The sequence below is a fragment of the Aotus nancymaae genome, unplaced genomic scaffold (genome assembly GCF_030222135.1).
Source record: "Aotus nancymaae isolate 86718 unplaced genomic scaffold, 86718_ANA_hifiasm-v0.15.2.pri h1tg000008l, whole genome shotgun sequence".
Classification (NCBI taxonomy): domain Eukaryota; kingdom Metazoa; phylum Chordata; class Mammalia; order Primates; family Aotidae; genus Aotus; species Aotus nancymaae.
The window spans coordinates 27,659,738-27,678,276 of NW_026988419.1; the positions used below are offsets into that span (position 1 = coordinate 27,659,738).

Consider the following 18,539-nt stretch of genomic DNA (forward strand, 5'->3'; position numbering starts at 1 on the left):
TGATACACTAATTTTTCTACCTTGGAGGCATAAGTGTATCAAAAAGACCCCGTCAACCCTCTCCCTTAAAACAGCATTCTCCAATAAATCTTCTGCAAGGATAGCGGTCTCTGTACTGTTCATATGGCTGCTGGGCATTGGAAATGTGGCCAGTGTGAATGAGTCACTGAATTGTAGGTTGTATTTAATTTTATTCATTTAAATGTAAATTGCCACATGTGCTTACCAGCTACCATATTGGACAATTCAGCTTCAGAATCAAAAGACCAGAGCTGAATAATTCCCATAGAAACCTACAGAAATTCACACCCTTATAAATCTCTGTAGTTACCCTACTTGTTTGCCAAGAAAGGAACCCCAGTATCAGCAGAAGTGCTGATTGCCAAGGCAGCATTTGAAAATGCTTGCTGTCTGTTTGGCTAAGGAAGAGAAGGGCTAGCTTATATTCAGACTATTTTCTACCATCCTGTGTTCTTTCTATGCTCTCTCGGATGACTTTTCCAGAGCATTCACCAGGGGTCAGGGTCTTTATGGTGCTCCTGCGACTTCCAGCCTCAGCTCCGCTCGTCAGTGGAGACCACCGCAGAGAAGCAGGTGGGGCAGCAAAAACCTTGAGGACAGGGCAGCTGGACCTTAGGTCTCTACTTGGGTGTCCTTGAACATTCTGTTAACCAATTTGGAACCACTTGCCTCACCTTTAGAATGAGGGGTTGATTTGAAGGATTTTTAACCTTAGCTGGTTTTGAGTTCTGTCTATGGCTCTTTCCTGATCCCATTCTCACTCATGGATTTAAAACTGGTTTTAGTATGAATTCCATAGGCCAACCTAAGCAATTTGAAATTAATGCTCCTTTATCCTTAAACTGTTAAGGCATGGATGGGCCTTCAATGGATATTCCATCATCATAGTATTTGCACTGGGTACCTTTTCTGAAAGAGCGAGTGCTAATGAGTATGTCAGGCATCTTGGCAGGGTTTTTTGAGGAGACGTTTTTCAATAAGCTAGCCCATCACAAAAATACAGATTCTACTTGGTAATCACAACCAAAGGCCAAGAATTTATTTGTAACGTCACAGCACTTACAGGTTATACGATTGGATATTTTAGGGCTACGATATGAAATTTTTAATCATTTGGAAATATTTTGAACAAAATATTCCCATTCCTAAATTCATAGATGAATTTTCTTGGAAACTTGAATCTTCCACCCACTTACTTTGCCTTCAGTCACGTGCATATGTACCCTATCAAATCCCCCACAGATTTGTAAGGGATTTTTTTATTGTTGCTATTGCTGTTTTCAAATTTGTAACCTGTGACTTATGGTGCCTTAATTAGACATCTACATGTCAGGTGATTGTTACATTATGATGGCAATAGCTGCTAATTTGAGCATGAAAGTCTTGATGGAAAGGCAGTAGTCAGGGAGCTGACCTTTTGCTATTGAGGAGACTCCAGGGTGGGTTAATTCACACCCACCATAGTCATTAGTTCCCACTCTCCTCCTTCATATTTACTCCTACACAGTTTACTGAGCTGCCAATCAACCCTTAGTATCTGGATGAGCGCACTAACAGGGAGGGGGCTGGAATGGTGCTTGCTTTCTGCAGCAACGAAGAAACCATTTATAGAGGCAGTCTCCTTTTGAGTCTCTAGACTCTCATTCTATTTATTTACTTTCAAAATTAAATAAAAAGGAAAATAAGTAGTACACGTACGTCTTTTAAAAAATTCAAATTACACAAAAAAGTATTCTGTACAAACTTCATACCTGTCCTTAGTTTTTCAGTTCACTTCTTCCCCATCGATGCAGGTTTCACATATTTTCCAGACGTACTGAGACTAGATTGCAAGTTAAAAGTAAAGACACCTTTTATGTTTCTCTTTAACTTTCCTTCCCTAGCTTTTCCCCTCCCTGTTTCCTCTAGTCCAAAGCAGTAATGATCTTGCAAACCATTAGGGGGCAGTTGTGACCAAAAAAGGGAACAGCGAGCAGCAAGGAGGAACTAAACTCCTAGAAGAGAGAGGCAAAAGGAAAGGAAAGGAATGCTAAGGAGAGAGACCAGCTAAAGAGGAAAATGGGAAAAAGAGGACGAAGAAGAAAGAAAGGAACGCAGGCATTAGAAAACAAAAGGTAATGGAGAGCGAGGTGATGGTATTAACCAGCCAAAGGCAGTGTGTGTGTTAGGGGAGGGATAATTTACGAAGGCCAGGGATTACCTGACGTTTTGTTTTGTTTTGTTTTGTTTTAAAAAGCAAACCTGTGGAACCCGAATTGACTCAATGTTAGCAGAAAGTAGGAAGTTATCTTTTTCAGAACTGGAAGGCATTTATTGTGCTGGACTTTACATTCTCGGGACGTGTTTCAAATTGAAGCGTTCTGAGGGTTCCATTTGGGCTTGTGATGTGGGGGCCAGATGGACAGAAACAGCCCCCTTCCCTTACTTCTTCAGAATGCTTAGAAATGCTTTCAGGCCTCAGCAAGACAGTGAAATTAGCCTGAATATAAAAGTGTAATTCTATTTCTCAGGGCAGCAAAGCTAAAAAACGAAGAGAGGGGCTTCCTTTGAAGCTGACGCCTTAATCAAAGTGCTTTCAGGTGTACTTCGGGCATACCTCCCCTGGTTTCAGCAGGTTAACTTCATTAAAGCTCCTAGCTACTGCTTTAATGTTTTCTAGGCTTTCCTCTAGGGTACATTAAGCAGAAACAAGCCCTCGTGGTAATTCTGTACCCTGGTGTTTTGCATTGTGGATGGAATGCAGGGGCAACATTTATGTTGGAATAATATTAAATGGGAAATTGTTTCTAGAGCACAGTAAATATGATCACTTTTAGCTAGTATCTTCTTTTCTCTAATTCAAACTTTCCCTCCCCACCTTTAAAACAGTGGCAAAAACTAGGAAACCCCGGTTTAGAGTCACCAGTTAAAGCATGGAAGGCCTCCATTTATTTGCTAAATCTGATTCAGAAGGTAGAATACTCCCCAAGCTACCCCAAACGCTATGCCCAATGCTACTCATCAAAATTCAGTGAAATCTTTCATTTTAGAATCAAAGGCACTGGCTCTCAGTCACATTTGTTAGACTTGTATGTTTACTGAAAATCCAAGATGGGTAGAGTCCACTTTGGCCATGCTGGGGTTATAAAGAAAAAGCCTGGTGTACACTTGCCCCAAGGAACCCTTCAACCCTGGGCCAGATCAAGCTGGTGCTTTCCACAATGGCTGCTAGAGTTTTGATGAATTAGGGTAAATTGAAATTTGACCTATTTTGGACAGTGGTCATTTTTCAGAATGTGAGGTTTCTTCTGTAGCCTAAAGTGAGAAGCTCTCTCTCTTTCCACCTGTCTCTCTCATTCCTTTTTTTTTTTTTTTTTTGTGACATGGATTCCCGGAGTTTAGTTTTTAAGATGTTTTAAAATTCATACTGGAAACTTGTCCAAACAAAAACCTCTGACCAGAAGCAATTTGCTTCCCTTTAAAATGTACCCAAAAGTTAAATTACATATTTACTTGACTTTGTGTCTCTTTGCTAGAATTTGGCAAGGATTTCGGATGCGAAAGCATTTCCCATTTGATTTCTTATTTCATTTGATTATAACTTAGAAGGAATAAATGTAATTTTTGACCTTTCAACACACCTGGAAGCATGTGTTCCTCTTACTGTATCTGACTGACAGTATTCTCATCAATAGTGTGGCTTCTCCAACACTGAGCTCTCCTACTTCTTAGAAAATGGAAGAGTTGGCCAGGCACTGTGACTCACACCTGTAATCCCAGCACTTTGGGAGGTTGAGGTGGGCATATCATTTGAGGTCAGGAGTTTGAGACCAGCCTGGCTAATATGGTGAAACTCTGTCTCTACTAAAAATACCAAAATTAGCCGGGCGTGGTGGCAGGTGTCTGTAATCCCAGCTACTGAGGAGGCTGAGGGAGGAGAATCACTTGAACCTGGGAGGCAGAGGTTGCAGTGAGCTGAGATCGTGCCTCTGCATTTCAGCCTGGGTGACGGAGCAAGACTCTGTCTCAAAAAAAAAAGAAGAGTTACACTTTAAGGGAGAGGATTATTTTGGGGCAAGTTAACTTAATAATATTATTATGCTAAAAATATAAGACAACATAGGGACTCAGGGCCCTGAACAGGGATCAGGAGACCTAGACTCTGCTTCTGGCTTTTGTGTTGATGCTGTGTGTACTTTGGGTCCATTCTTTTGTCTTCTTTTTCCTCACTCATAAAAGGCAGGTTGTTATTCCACAGCAATGACCCTACCAAACTAGTCAGTTGAATCTACACTTGATATAAAGCAGGGTCCAGTTTAGTGCCCTCATTGATTAAAAAAAAAACTGTATAAAACGTATGCTATATGCCAAGCTCTGCATGAGTGGAATAACAGCCAGTGCATCTGTGAAGGTGGCTGTTCTCAAGAGCTTTACTTCCTTAAGGAAGAGACAGATAGTACTCAGGACAGCAATGAGCAGGATCATTTCAGATGGTGATAATGAGTTCTAAGAAGAAAATAAGATAATGTGATAGACCAGGAAACCAGCACTCAGGAAATCTGGTTTAGCCCTTCCACTAGCCAAGGCTCTAATGTAAGCAAGTAACCTGACTCAGGCTCAATCTCATCTCTAGATAAGGGGTCGGGCTGTTGTGTTACATTAGTGTTTTTCAAAGTTCAGACTGAGATTCGTTAATGGGTTATAAAATCAATTTAGAGTATTGTAATCAGCATTTTTAATGTAATAAATCATCATATGTATTATTTCATGAAACTGCTTATATATATACATATATATAATCCATACATATATAGTATGTATATAAATGATATATATATGAAATATACATATAAACACACACGATTATTCTGGGTCCCATGTAAAATACACTTTTGTGTGTATGAGTTGTCTTAGATTAGATGACCTCTAAAATATTTTTAAGCTTTCCAACTCTGGTTCTATTAAATTTTTATAGCAAGGGCCTAATGTAGCATAGTTTTTATTTGATTTTACTTATCATTAAATAAATAGTAGTATTGCTCTCATCAGAGAATCCCAGTGTTTAACTCAGTTTCAGGTACATGATTGGTGCTTGATAAATGTTTTTGAATTAATGGAAATGAGATTTATACAGTAGATCTTAAAATAAATACAGCAACCTGATATGAATCACCAAAAAACTTACCAGTCAATGCATCAAAATAATTTATTATATTTTCCTAAATGCCAGCTGTATAAACCAAATTCAAAATTTTATTGCCTTTTCTTTTTGTGATACTAGGAATAGCCTTTTCTTAGAATTCTCGGAAACTCTGTTAATATTAAAAGCAAAAAAAAAAAAAAAAAAGCTTAAAATGTTCTTCCCCAAGAAAGGCAAACTGCTTTCTTCTTACTTATAACTGTAATTCAATAAACCTTTAGACTGTTTAAAGAAAGAAAAGAATTAGTGCAGAAATTTTTCTATTTTTTATTCCTTGGGGACCCAGATAATTCTGCCTTCTTAAAAATTCCCGACTTCGTGAGTTTTAATTTCTTAAGCCCCCTTTTTCAGCGTGCCAGTAATTTTAGTTTAATGCAGACTTGTTCCTTAGTTATGGCTTAAGTAGTAGGTTTCTCCATCTCAAAATTATCTTTTAAATTATACATTTGATTAGAAAATAGATGACCCAAGTCTTCCACCCTTCCTCTCCATGAACCCTTGTTGACATCCATTGGGATGGGATGGTCAGACCAAGGAGATCCCTTTGAGGAGTCAGTGATATATCTTCCTTAAGAACGAAATGAGTCAGTAGACCTTGCTCAGTGCCCAGTGCACCTTCCCATGAGTTAACTTTCAAGTGTATTTCCTTAATTGCCTGAAAATACATGGTCAGGCAAATTGACTTAGAGTTTAGCAGTGCTATACCCACTATATAAATCCATTCCCTTCCACCTTCTGCAACAGGGCAGACATGCATACACCAAAAAGCAGCAGCAGTAAGCTGGCACCCTAGTCAAATGGCAGGTGCTTATTCCAGCATGCACCAGTAACACAGTCATGTTTCCATTAAGGGGCACTTTGGCTTATGCAAAACTGTACTTTTGAGATATGATATAGGAAATCACATTTTTGTGAATCAAAATGTAAATAATCTAAAAAAGGCACTATTCAATGGGAGCCCATAGTTTTAAAGTGACTAGGGGTTCCAGAATTGATCAACCCTGTAAGTTTAGATTGACATGGAACTAACTAAAGTATATTTGCTTGAAATTGGTTCTGAAACTATTATTTAGAACAGAATGTGTATAAATCTTTGAAAGTCCTTTGTATCATTCTATGGCCCTTGTTTGTATTGTTATTATTGTTACTCCTGTTACTAGTGATGAATTTGCCCATGTCAGGGAAATTCAATGTATTTATGCTTTTCTTCACCTTGCCAACTACAGGTCATAACAAATGCAAATCCATCCCATGTATTTCCCTAAGTAATTCCAATTTTTGTAGATTTTTTTTTTCTTGCAGAATCTCTCATAGAATTATTTTAACAATTATACTCTGGTGAAGATATGCTAAGATTGGTTCTTTTTTTATTATTATTATTTTTGGTAACTGAAGTTAACAGCACTTGTCATTCTGAGATACAACACCCAACTGACACTGAGAAATGGCAGCTTTCAGTTAAACAAATGCAAAGCTGTATTTAGGCTCGTTTGCAACATTGTGATGGGAAGAAATCAAAGCCTCCTCTGCTTCTATTTAAAAAATACTCACCAGGGTGATTCCATCAGAAATACTGTTATGATGGCTTTCATATTTTGATCCTTCATTTCCAAAGGTAATATGTTAAAAGAAACCCTACATCCACTATAAGTGATTTTTGAAAGTCAGTTTGAACAAATGCTGCTGTGATATGTGTTAGAATTTTTAAAATTCTCAGAATCTCTCAGAAGGTGATGGTGGGAGGTTTGTTTAAAGAAGGAGGCACGTACAGCCAGTGGAAAGAGTGTCAAGTCTGGGATCCTAACTAAATGTTTCAGACAAGACCCTTTACCTTTTGCTAATTGTAAAATAAACAGATCCCCCTGCTCTAGAGTTGTTTAGACAGTCTTTCTGCCTACGGGTATGTGGATGTCAGTTTATTTATCACACAAAGAGTTGTTGACTGAGCAGGAAATTAAACTCTAAACTTCTGACACCAAGTTCTGTACTCTCACCAGAGGACTACATCTGGAGTGTGGACTCCAAACTCCAGCTCTTCCTACCTTTCTTCCACATGGTCTATTTACTCATGTGTCTACAAAAGAACTTAGGAATAGATTACAAAAGAAATCTTGCAACATACCACAAATTAGCATCAGCTGGCTAACTGGGGTCTGTCACTAGGATGTTGATTTAAAAAAAAAAAAAAATTTATTACTGTGATAAAAATATGTTATCCTACAATAGCATTTACTAAGCACCTAATTGCTCCTGGGACATAGTTGGGGCCAGGCAAAGAAACAACTCCTCCTTCAGCGAATCTGTAAGCACAGACATACCTAGACACATAGACTGCCAGTGAGTACCTGAGGGACAGCCCCAGGCATGACCTAAGTGGATAGTAAGAGAAACACTCTTGGGTGATAACTTGTTTATTGGTATGTCAGATCTCTTTTAGGCACAAGAAAATAGGGTGTACTTAGGTGGGGAGAACCACTGAATGTTATTTCCGCCAGTTCCACTAGGAACTAAGTTAAATAAACAAACTAACCAACTGCTATCTAAGGACAAGTTGCTATTATTTGTCATGCAACATTCTCAAAAATCAGAATATTTCAAAGATCTTGTAGAGAGGAACTTTGGAAATTGTATCAGCGTGTGGAAATTAAACAACATGCTTCTGAATAAACATTGGGTCAAGAAAGAAATTAAGGAGGAAATAAAAAAATTTCTCAAAACGAATGAAAATCAAAACACAGCATGCCAAAATCTATGGGATACAACAAAAGCAGTGCTAAGAGGAAAGTTTATAGCGATAAACACCTGCATCGTAAAAGTAGGAAGATTTCAAATAAACAATCTAATGATGTACCTCAAAGAACTAGAAATGTAAGAACAAAACAAACCCAAAAGTAATAGAAATAGATCATAAAGATCACAGCAGACTTAAACAAAATAGAAATTTTAAAAATACAAAGGATCAATGAAACAAAAATCTCGCTTTTTTTGAAGAAGTAAAAAAATCAATAAACTGCGAGCTAGACTAACCAAGAAAAAAGAGAGAAGACCCAATAAACAAAATTAGAAACAAAAAAGAGACATTGCAATTGCTATCACAAAAATGAGTCTCAAAATCATTTTTCAAAATGATACAATTAGAAAATGTATAATTTAAAAAAATTATACATTTGATTAGATGATTATCAGAGACTATTATGAATAACAAACTGGGAAACCTAGTGAAAATGCATAAATTCCTGGACACGTACAACCTACCATGATTGAAACTGAAAACCTGAATAGACCAATAATGAGTAATGAGATTGAATTCATAATGCAAAGTCTCTCCCAACAAAGAAAAGCCCAGGACTAGATGGCTTCACTGCCAAACTCTACCAAACTAACAGCAATTCTCCTCAAACTATTTCAAAAAATTGAGGAGGAAGGAATTCTCCCTAGCTTATTTTATGAAGCCAGCATTACCCTGATACCAAAACCAAACAAAGATATAACCAAAAACAAAACAAAATAAAAAACCCTACAGGCCAATATCCCTGGTGAATATAGATGCAAAAATCCTCAACAAAATACCAGCAAACAAAATCCAACAGCATATCAAAAAGATAATATACTATGATCATGTGAGACTTATCCCAGAGATACAAAGATGGGTTAACATACGAAAATCAATAAATGTGATATATCACATCTATAGGACGAAGGCCAAAAACCATATGATCATCTCAATAGATACAGACAAACGATTGATAAAATTTAACGTCCCTCTTTGATATGGTTTGGCTTTGTGTCCCCACCCTAATCTCATCTTGAGTTGCATTCCCATAATCCCCATGTGTCGTGGGAGGGGCCTAGTGGGAGATAATTGGATTATAGGGGCAGTTTCCCTCATGCTGTTCTCATGATAGTGAGTGAGTTCTCATGAGAGCTGATAGTTTTATAAGTGTCTGACATTTCCCTTGCTTGCACTCATTCTTTGTCCTGCTGCCCTGTGAAGAGGTGTCTTCTGCCGTGATTGTAAGTTTCCTGAGGTCTCCTCAGCCATGCAGAACTGTGAGTCAATTGAACCTCTTTTCTTTATAAATTACCCAGTCTTGGGTATTTCTTCATGGCAGCATGAGAATGAAGTAATACACTCCCTTCATGATAAAATCTCTCAACAAACTAGGCACAGAAGAAACATTTCCAACACAATAAAGGCCATGTATGGCAAAACCACAGCTAATATCATGGGGAAAAGTCAAAAGCCTTTTATCTAAGAACTAGAACAAGAGAAGAGTGTCCACTTTCACCACTCTTATTCAACATAGTACTGGAAGTCTTAGCCACAGCAATCAGACAAGGAAAAGATATAAAAGGTGTCCAAATTAAAAATTAAAAAGTCAAATTATCCCTCTTTGCAGATGACATGATCTTATATCTAAAGAAACTTAGAGACTCCACCAAAAAGCTCTTAGATCTGATAGATACATTCAGTAAAGTTGCATGATCCAAAATCAAAATACAAAAATTTCTATACACCAAAAATGAATTAACTGATAAAGAAATCAACAAGATAATCCCATTTACAATAGCTACAAAAAATAAAATAAAATACCTAGAACTAAATTTAACAAAGAAGTGAAAGACCTCTGCAAGGAAAACTACGAAACACTAATGAAAGAAACTTAAGGGGAGAGATACAAATGAAAAGACATTCCATGGATCTCATTCTGTGCTCATAGATAGAAGAATTAATGTTGTTAAAATGACCATTACCCAAAGCAATTTACAGATTTGATATAATCCCTTTCAAAATATCAATGTTATTTATCACAGAAATAGAAAAAATCCTAAAGTTTGTATGGAACCAAAATAAAGCCCAAATAGACAAAGCAATTCTGAACAAAAACAACAAAGCTGAAGCCATCACACTACCTGATACATTGCAAAAGTAGAAGAGTCAAAATGGCATGGTATTCATATAAAAACAGACACATAGACCAATGGGACAGAATAGAGAACCCAGAAATAAATCTATGCATTTACAGCCAAATGATTTTCAACAAAGATGCCAAGAACATACATTGGGGAAAGGATACCTTCTTCAATAAATGATGCTGGAAAAATCGGATATCCACATGCAGAATAATGAAACTGGATCCCTATCTCTCATTATATACAAAAATCAACTCAAGGTGGATTAAAGACTTAAATGTAAGATCTAAAACTATAAAACTACTAGAAGAAAACATAGGGGAAACACTTGAGGACACTGATCTAGACAAATATTTTATGGATAAGACTTCAAAAGCATAGGCAACAAAAATAAACATAGACACCTAGGACCATAATAAACTAAAAAGCTTCTGCACAACAAAAGAAACAAAACGGAATAAAAAGACAACCTGTTGAATGGAAGAAAATGTTTGCAAACTATTCACCTGACAAGGAACTAATAGCCAGAATATACAAGGAACTCAACAGTATAAAAACAAATAATCCCATTCAAAAGTGTGTAAAGGACATGAATAGACATTTCTCAAAAAAAAAAAAAAAAAATAGAAGTGGCCAATGGGTATATGAAAAAATGTTCAACATCACTAATTATCAAGGAAATGCAAGTCAAAGCCACAGTGAGGTATCGTCTTACTCCAGTTAAAATGCCAATTATTAAAAGATAAAAAGTGACTGATACTAGCAAGGATATGGATAAAAGAGAACTCTTATATGCTTGTGGTGGCAATGTCAATTAGTACAGCCACTATGGAAAACAGCATGAAGAGTTCTCAAAAAACTAAAAATAGAACTACCATATAAACCAACAATCCCACTATTGGGCATTTATCCAAAGGAAAGGAAAGATATGCAATCAACCCAAGTGTCCATTAATGGCTGAATAGGTTAAAAATGTGGTATATATGTACAATAGAATACTATTCAACTGTAGAAAATGAAATTCTGTCATCTGCAGCAACATGGATGGAACTGAAGGTCATTATGTTAAGTGAAATAAGGCAGACACAGAAAGACAAATATCACATGTTCTCACTCATATGTGGGAGCTAAAAAAGTTTATTTCATGGAGGCAGAAAGTGAAATGATAGATACCAGATTCTAGGAAATACATATAGGTGGGCTAGGGGTTATGAGGGGAGATCAGTTAATGGATGCAAACGTACAGTTAGATAGAAAAGTTCCAATGTTTGATAGTAGAGTAGGGTGACTATAGTTAATAACAGTGTATTGTGTACTTCAAAACAACTAGAAGAGAGGACTTGAAATGTTTCCAACACACAGAAATAATAAATACAGGTGATGGATACCCTAAGTACTCTGTCTTGATCATTACACATTTATGCATGTAACAAAATATCACATGTACCTGTAAATATGTACAAATACTATGCAGCAATAAAAAGAAAATATGTCTTCTTGTGAGTTTGTTGTCTCCTGGAAAAAATTACTGTGCTTAGTTCGAGGTGGGGACATGGCAAAGCAGAAAGAGTGTTGCTTTAAGAGATGAGAAATCTACTTCCTGGCATTCACCAGCCTGGCAAGCAAGTTTAACTGGACTTTCTGGATTTCTGTTTCTTCATCTACAAAATGAAGGGGTTGGAGTCAATTGTTCTCTCTAGAAGACTGGACTTCATTCCACTCTGTGGTTCTATGAGGGGTGAGCTCACTGGACATTTGTTTCAACAGCCCTCTCTCAGTGTGTGTTCTTTCATGAGGTGGTTGGCTTTATATGATTTCAATGGTTGGCCATACTTTGGAAGAAACAAATGGCAATTTATAGGTTAGCATCTTTTGTCCCAAACAGCAGGATTAGGCACAGGGGCAGGAATGCAAACATCGTGAGGGTCAAAGGTCATGATCTTTCTGAGTGGAAACCAAGACACCTGCATATCTGAATGGCACTAGGGTCTTGATCTGGGCCAGTGGTAAGGTCCCCTCTTGCCAAGTATTCTGTGAGTCACAGGCCTGGGGAAGTGGAGCTTTTTGCCTGGTCCATCAGAGGAGACTGGGTGGGGCATACAGTGTCCAAACTGGAGTTATTTAAGTAACTAAAGAAAGTTTGCACTATTCACAACAGCAAAGACATGGAATCAACCTAAATGCTGTGCTGAAGAAAATTTGGTATGTATACACCATGGAATACTACACTGCCATAAAAAAGAATGAGGTAATGTACCCTGCAGCAACATGGATGGAGCTGGAGGCCATTATTCTAAGTGAACTAATGCAGGAACCAGAAAACCAAATGCCACATATTCTCACTTTTAAGTGGGAACTAAATATTGAAAACACAGGTGCACAAAGAAGAGAACAGTGTACACTGGGGCCTACTTGAAGGTGGAAGGTGGGAAGAGAAAGAGGATCAAAAAAACTACCTATCAAGTACTATGCTTATTACCTGGGTGGCAAAATAATCTGTACACCAAACCCCCATGGCACACGATTTACCTATATAACAAACCTGCTCATGTACTCCTGAGCCTAAAATAAAAGTTAAACAAAAAAGTTTGGTAAAAGGAACCATGAAGGTCCTGGTGCACAGAAGCATTGTTCTGGAGATGTTCTCAAAGTATCACTGTGTGGCAACAACCCTGGGCTATTTCTCTAAATTAGATGCGGGCTTAAATGGAATTATGAAATTGTGCACCCAAAATAAGGAACAGTGCAAAGCTGGGAGAAGCACATATGGACATAAGATTGAAAATGCTCATCTGTACTGAGCATCTTCTGGGCAGGAGGATGGTCCTGAGAGTTATAAAGCAATAGTGCCCTTTTGGAGGAAAGGAGGAAGGAAGGTGGTGGGCATGAGACAGCTCAACAGATGTGGATGGTACCCTGCGCAGGGCTCCCATGTGACTGAGTAGCAGAACTGAATTTCCTTATCCACTGCAGTCCAGGCAAAGTAAATAAACAAAAACTGGAACGAACACACACACACACACACACACCCCTTAAAAGTGTAAGTGCAACCACTGGGCACGTCTTCCAGAGACAAGTTAATAGGAAAGTAATGCTTATGTAATCAAAGGTGGTAAAAGAGATAGATAACAGCATAAGAAGGAACAGAAGCTTTGCTAGCAGGGAGAATATGAGTCTCATCTGTAAACTCAGGGAAGCACATTAGCAGAAGATAAACTCTTGTAGTGTGAGATATCTGATTTATGTTAAATATGTGGCCATAACTAAAGAAATTCAGAGCAAGGGCAAATGAAAGTAGGGTGCCTCCTGCAGTCAAGACCATGCTATGTCTTTTCATCCTTCCTTCACCATAAGGACTTGAGGCTTCCCCTTACCTCACCCCACAAGGGAAATGGGAACAGGCAAGGATATCTGTGTATCACACCTCTAGGCACAAGAGGAGGCTTTGGGAAGGATAACAGCCTGGAAAAGAAGAGGAAGTAGGAAATTTGGGAGAGCAGAAGAAAGGAGACCCAGGTGCTACGTGAATGTGTGTGGATGGGGAGATAGAGAGTGAAGCGGGTGGCATGAAAAAGGGACAGGAAAATTTATGGAGGACACTCAGAGCTTCTAGAAGAAACGGCAGTGAGCAGATGCCCCCAAATCTGGACAGTGAAACTATGATAGGTTATAATTGGTGTAAACAAGTTAGCTCCTCTATGGGAGTCTTCCCCAAACTATAATGTCACCAACTGAGATCGATTGCTATATCTGTCCCAGTTCACCTCACTCACTGTGAAAGGATTATACATCGCTCCTTTGCTGGATAGAGTAGCATCTGTCCTTCTCCAGGCTGTAGTGTTCGTCCCCACCCCTTTGACATCAGATGTGGCCATGTGATATGCTTTGGCCACTGGAACGTAAAAGTGACATACGCCACTTGTGACTAGACATTGGGAAAGCTATTGTGAGGTTTGGATGTTGCTTTTTGCCTCTGTCATGACAATGGCATGCACCAGCCAAGGGATCCCTATCAGCCTGATCCCCAGCAGTTGTGAGAGGCAGAGCTGGGCTGCAGATGGGCTGTGCTGTAAGTCCCAGCACCTTTGTGCTGTAAGTCACTGAGGTTTAGTGGTTACAGCAGCATGATCCGGTGAATGCAGACAGACATATCAACTTTGCATTATGTGGTTGTTCCCTGTGATGCTGGAACAAAGCAACAGGTGGCACTTTTTACAGTTCTGAGGGATGGTGTGCCATTGGCAGAAGAAGGTGCCCTTGGCCCTCACAGAATAGGTGGGGAGAGATCAGAAGTCTCTGGTACTCAACTGGGCAGCTAAGCTCTCAGCTCAATGTCTCTGCCCAAGTCCACCCAACACTCCCAGGGGAAAACCAAAATAACTGCTTGTGGGTATAGGAGAAGGACCTAGTGCCTTATTCACAGTTACAAAGTCTTTAAAGCAGAAATAACCCAGGGAAATGACCCCCAACTGGGAAGCTTCAGGCAGGGAGATTCTGTGGACAAAATTTGGGAATTCCACTGAATCAAGTATGGCTGACAATGAAATGAGCAGTTTTCATCTAGAGGTGGCGTGGGGAGGTGGCATAAAGCCAGGGTTCAGAGAGCAAAGGCTTCTGCTTTTCCAGGAATCTTAAAAAGGAGAAAAAGCTAGAAATGCCTCAGGTATTGCTACTGAGAGAATACACTCTCTTTATGCCCTGGTAGTGGGAAATGATCTGGGTAATTGGTGACAGAATCTTTTCAGATAGAATAGAACTTTTCTTCTTCACCTACTGGGAAACTCACCAAGCTTCAGATCTTAAACTAGGGCTTCTCATGAGCCACATCATGAGAAAAGTTGTGCGCAGTTTCTTCAGTCTGTTATAGAGTCAAGGTAGAAATATCACTCCATTTCACTGGACAGGCTACGATGCAAGCTGTACCAGGTGGGAGGTAGCCTAGATGACCTCTCAAACCCTTTCAGCTCCAATAGATTAATATATTATTTAATGCTATGGCTCATGACATTAAAATGTCAAAATTGACTTAATTAGGGCAAACAAGTAGAATTAAATCTGAAATGCAAATACACCATTTTATCTCATTTATTCCTTTAAGCCACATCAAATTATTTATACAAATGAAGTGGGGTATAAATAAGTGAATGAATGAATAAAATGTTATGTTGCAGCCTAAAGCCATATTCAAACTAATACGAGTGAGCAGTAGCAAGTTTTGTGAGGTGCAAGAACGTGGAAATAGAACCTTTGCTCATGGAGAAAATTCTCAAAGTTTTGGTTGGGGAAGGGGAAGGATTGACAGTGTGTGTTAGGTTCATGAGTTCCGACGCTTCCACAAAACACTGTAAATGATTCAAAGGGAAAGTGAACCATGAGGTGGTTTCCAGCAGGCACTGGTGCATTCCAATGAGAGACGTGTCATTGCTATGGCTTTACATTAATTTCTCATCCCAAATGTTCATTTTTGTCTCCTGAGAGGATTCTTTCCTCCAGTGTGACAAATTTTCCAATTTTATAATGGAAGCCAGGAGAAAATGGAATTTTCTTTATAAAAATCCATTTTATAGCCAACTTTCTTGAGATGTATCTATCCCTGAAAGCAATTTCCTTCATCCTGGTAGATGTGGCTGAGGTGTTTAGGGCTGGGTAAGTGGATGGCTGACAGTTTGCTCTTGGAGCTTGTGAGAGATTTAACAGCAAGACTTTGTGGCGAAATGTGATGAGGGCCATCCTCTCCAGGCCCTTCTCAAGCTGTGCTGAGCTCTTTTTTTAGAGCAGCAATTTCACTAGAGAGTAGACAGGATGTGGGGGCGGGTGGAACTGAGAGCTGCCATGACATCTCAAGGCACCCATGTCAGTTCCCCGGTATCTCTCCAGCATGCCCAGGAATCGAGCCAGTAAACCACACAGCTCACCAGCTAGGTAAATGAAAGACAAGTCAACAGACAAGAGTGGTGTCAAGGTATGTCCTGCCGCAGATCTGAAAGGCCACTGAGGATTTGTAGGAACATGAAAGACGTTGTATAACTAGGACTAGAACTCATGTCTAGTTGGCTCTTTGCCCTGGCTTATGTTCTAACACTGCCTCTTTGGGGGCACATTTATGATTATGTAATGGCAAAACGAAGGCGTTTGGTAGTAAATTAAATCAGTATTATACTATGTGGGTGACTTGCATGCAGTATATACCGCCAGGCTTTGACGCATTCCAATGTGGGAAATGTACTTGAAGCATAACAACTGGCTCTTCTCCATCTGTTCCTGTTCCCCATTTGACTCATCCCTGCTCTGTAAATACTCTCTGACTTGTTAGCAAGTTGAACAAATTTCAAAGCTCTATGAATGAAGTGCGTGGAGGTCAGGAGTTGCCTTGCAGGAGACCTCGCAGGACACATAAACTTGCCTTACCATGAGAAACGTTTCATACATTTGATGCTTGTGAGCAAGCTCTGTTTCTCACACAAGCAAGAGGATGCAAATGCAGATCAGATGAGGGCTGATGGGGAAGGAAATTGGCGAAAATGTGAAAGTTTATGTCCATAACTATAGAGGCTGAAAACCTTCCACTGGGACATGATCAGGAAAAATAAATGCTCACAAAGGTAATAAACGTGAACAAAACACTGACAAGCACATAAATGAGGAGCTCTGTGATTCTTCCCGGAAGGTTGATGGACATCTTGGTCTCCTCTTGCTGGTTTGCGTCTGGTGTCTCAGGACACCATCTGTGACTTGCCATGGTGGTGACACACCATGATAGGCTTTTATGAGCATGCCACCTGCTGCCCAGCCCTACAGGACGGTGATTCAGTATGGAGAAACGAACAGCTGAACCTCTCAGGCAAAACAATCAAGAAAAATATGAAGTGCACCTTGTGTAGTAGAGAGGAGCCATTGGATTCTGTGTCTTTACACTCAGAAGAATGAGTACTGTAAGCCGGAGTTCATTCATAATAATACCGGCTTGCATTTATTGAGTATTTGCTGTGATCCAGGCACTGTTCTAACTACTCTACTTGTGCAAGTCAATTTAATTTTCACAATAATAAAGTAGGTTTATTTTTTGTTCTTTTTATGGATAAAAAGAATGAGACACAGAGAGATCATATAATGATTCACTCAAAGCCACACAGTGTGTGAGGATTCAAACCCAGGCCACTGGGCACCAGAATTGAAGCTTATAACCATGCATTCTAGTAAGTATGTACTTCAATCTAGTCAACAAAAAGCCTGTGAGTTAAAACACACACGTGTGCACACACATACATGTTACACTTGAATCCTTTGGCTGGTCTAACCAATCAGACTGATCTCAGAGTAAAATATTTTGTGCCTTAGCCTTCCCTTAAATCTACTTAGTGGTATGTCACATCCGACACCAATTTAGCAAATGTAAGATCCCACCATGTATCAGGCAGTGTGCTAAACATTCAGGGGTTCTAACTTTGTCTCCAAAGAGTTTTCAGTCTATCCACAGGGCAGTACCTAACCCTATTGCGAATAATACGATGCAAATGGCAGAGCATGAGAAGAGAACGAAGACTTCTGATGCAGTAGTAGTAGAAGAGAGGGGGAAGCCCAAACACAAGAATGAATATTAGGAAAACGGTTACTGGTTGACAACATACTTTAATTATAAGAAACATGCAGGGAGAATGGACCCCAAACTTCTAATGATGCTGTGCTGACCATGTGAGAAAGCCAACAATATTCCCTTTGAAAAACAAGGCATTTCAAATCACTTTTTCTATCCACTTCATAGAAAAGATTCACAAAGCAACTGCTTCATCTAATCATGAACGTTAGGTTTATGTGGCTCACCTTTCCCCAAAGGTGAACTGATATATCTTGTCTGCTCTTCACTGGTTCATGACAGTATCAGTAAGCCTTTTACTATTGCAAGGAATAGATATTCAACTCAAATTAGCTTAAGTAAAATGGGAATTCATTGGCTCATATACTTGGGAAATCAGGAGTCAAGGCATGGTTTGATTCAGGAGCACAAGTCACGTCATGAAGGCATTAAACCGTTTTCCCAATCATACACATGTGTTCTAAGTAATCATCTCTGTCTTGCTTCAGCCTGCCTTTGCTTGATGACACTCTCAAGCAGGCTTTGTTCTAGTGGTAGACAACTCACATCCTCCCAGCTTAGCAATTTCAGTGGATTTTCTCCTAACATCTGTACAGTGATCATTGAAAATATCCCCAATTGGCTATGCTTGAGTTGATGCCCATTCCTTAGGCCAGAGGATGGAATATTCTGATTGGCTAACCTGGGTACTCACTCTTTATGAGGGTGTGGAGAAGACTCTATACATGAAAGTCCAGCCAGGACTACATGATGTTAGGGAAGAATTCCTCAGTGGAATTAGAAGACTAGATGGTGGTGGCAGGGTGGGGTAAGATGGGGAAAGGCTAGACC

General features: G+C 39.2%; 1 long non-coding RNA gene across 1 annotated transcript in view; it reads left to right on the forward strand.

Moving 5' to 3' along the window:
* Positions 1-2,051: 2,051 nt before the first annotated feature.
* LOC135273612 (uncharacterized) overlaps positions 2,052-18,539 on the forward strand; it is a 28,661-nt gene continuing 12,173 nt past the window's right edge. The window contains exon 1 of the long non-coding RNA XR_010341356.1: positions 2,052-2,135. This is a non-coding gene — a long non-coding RNA (uncharacterized LOC135273612). The remainder of the gene's footprint in view (positions 2,136-18,539) is intronic.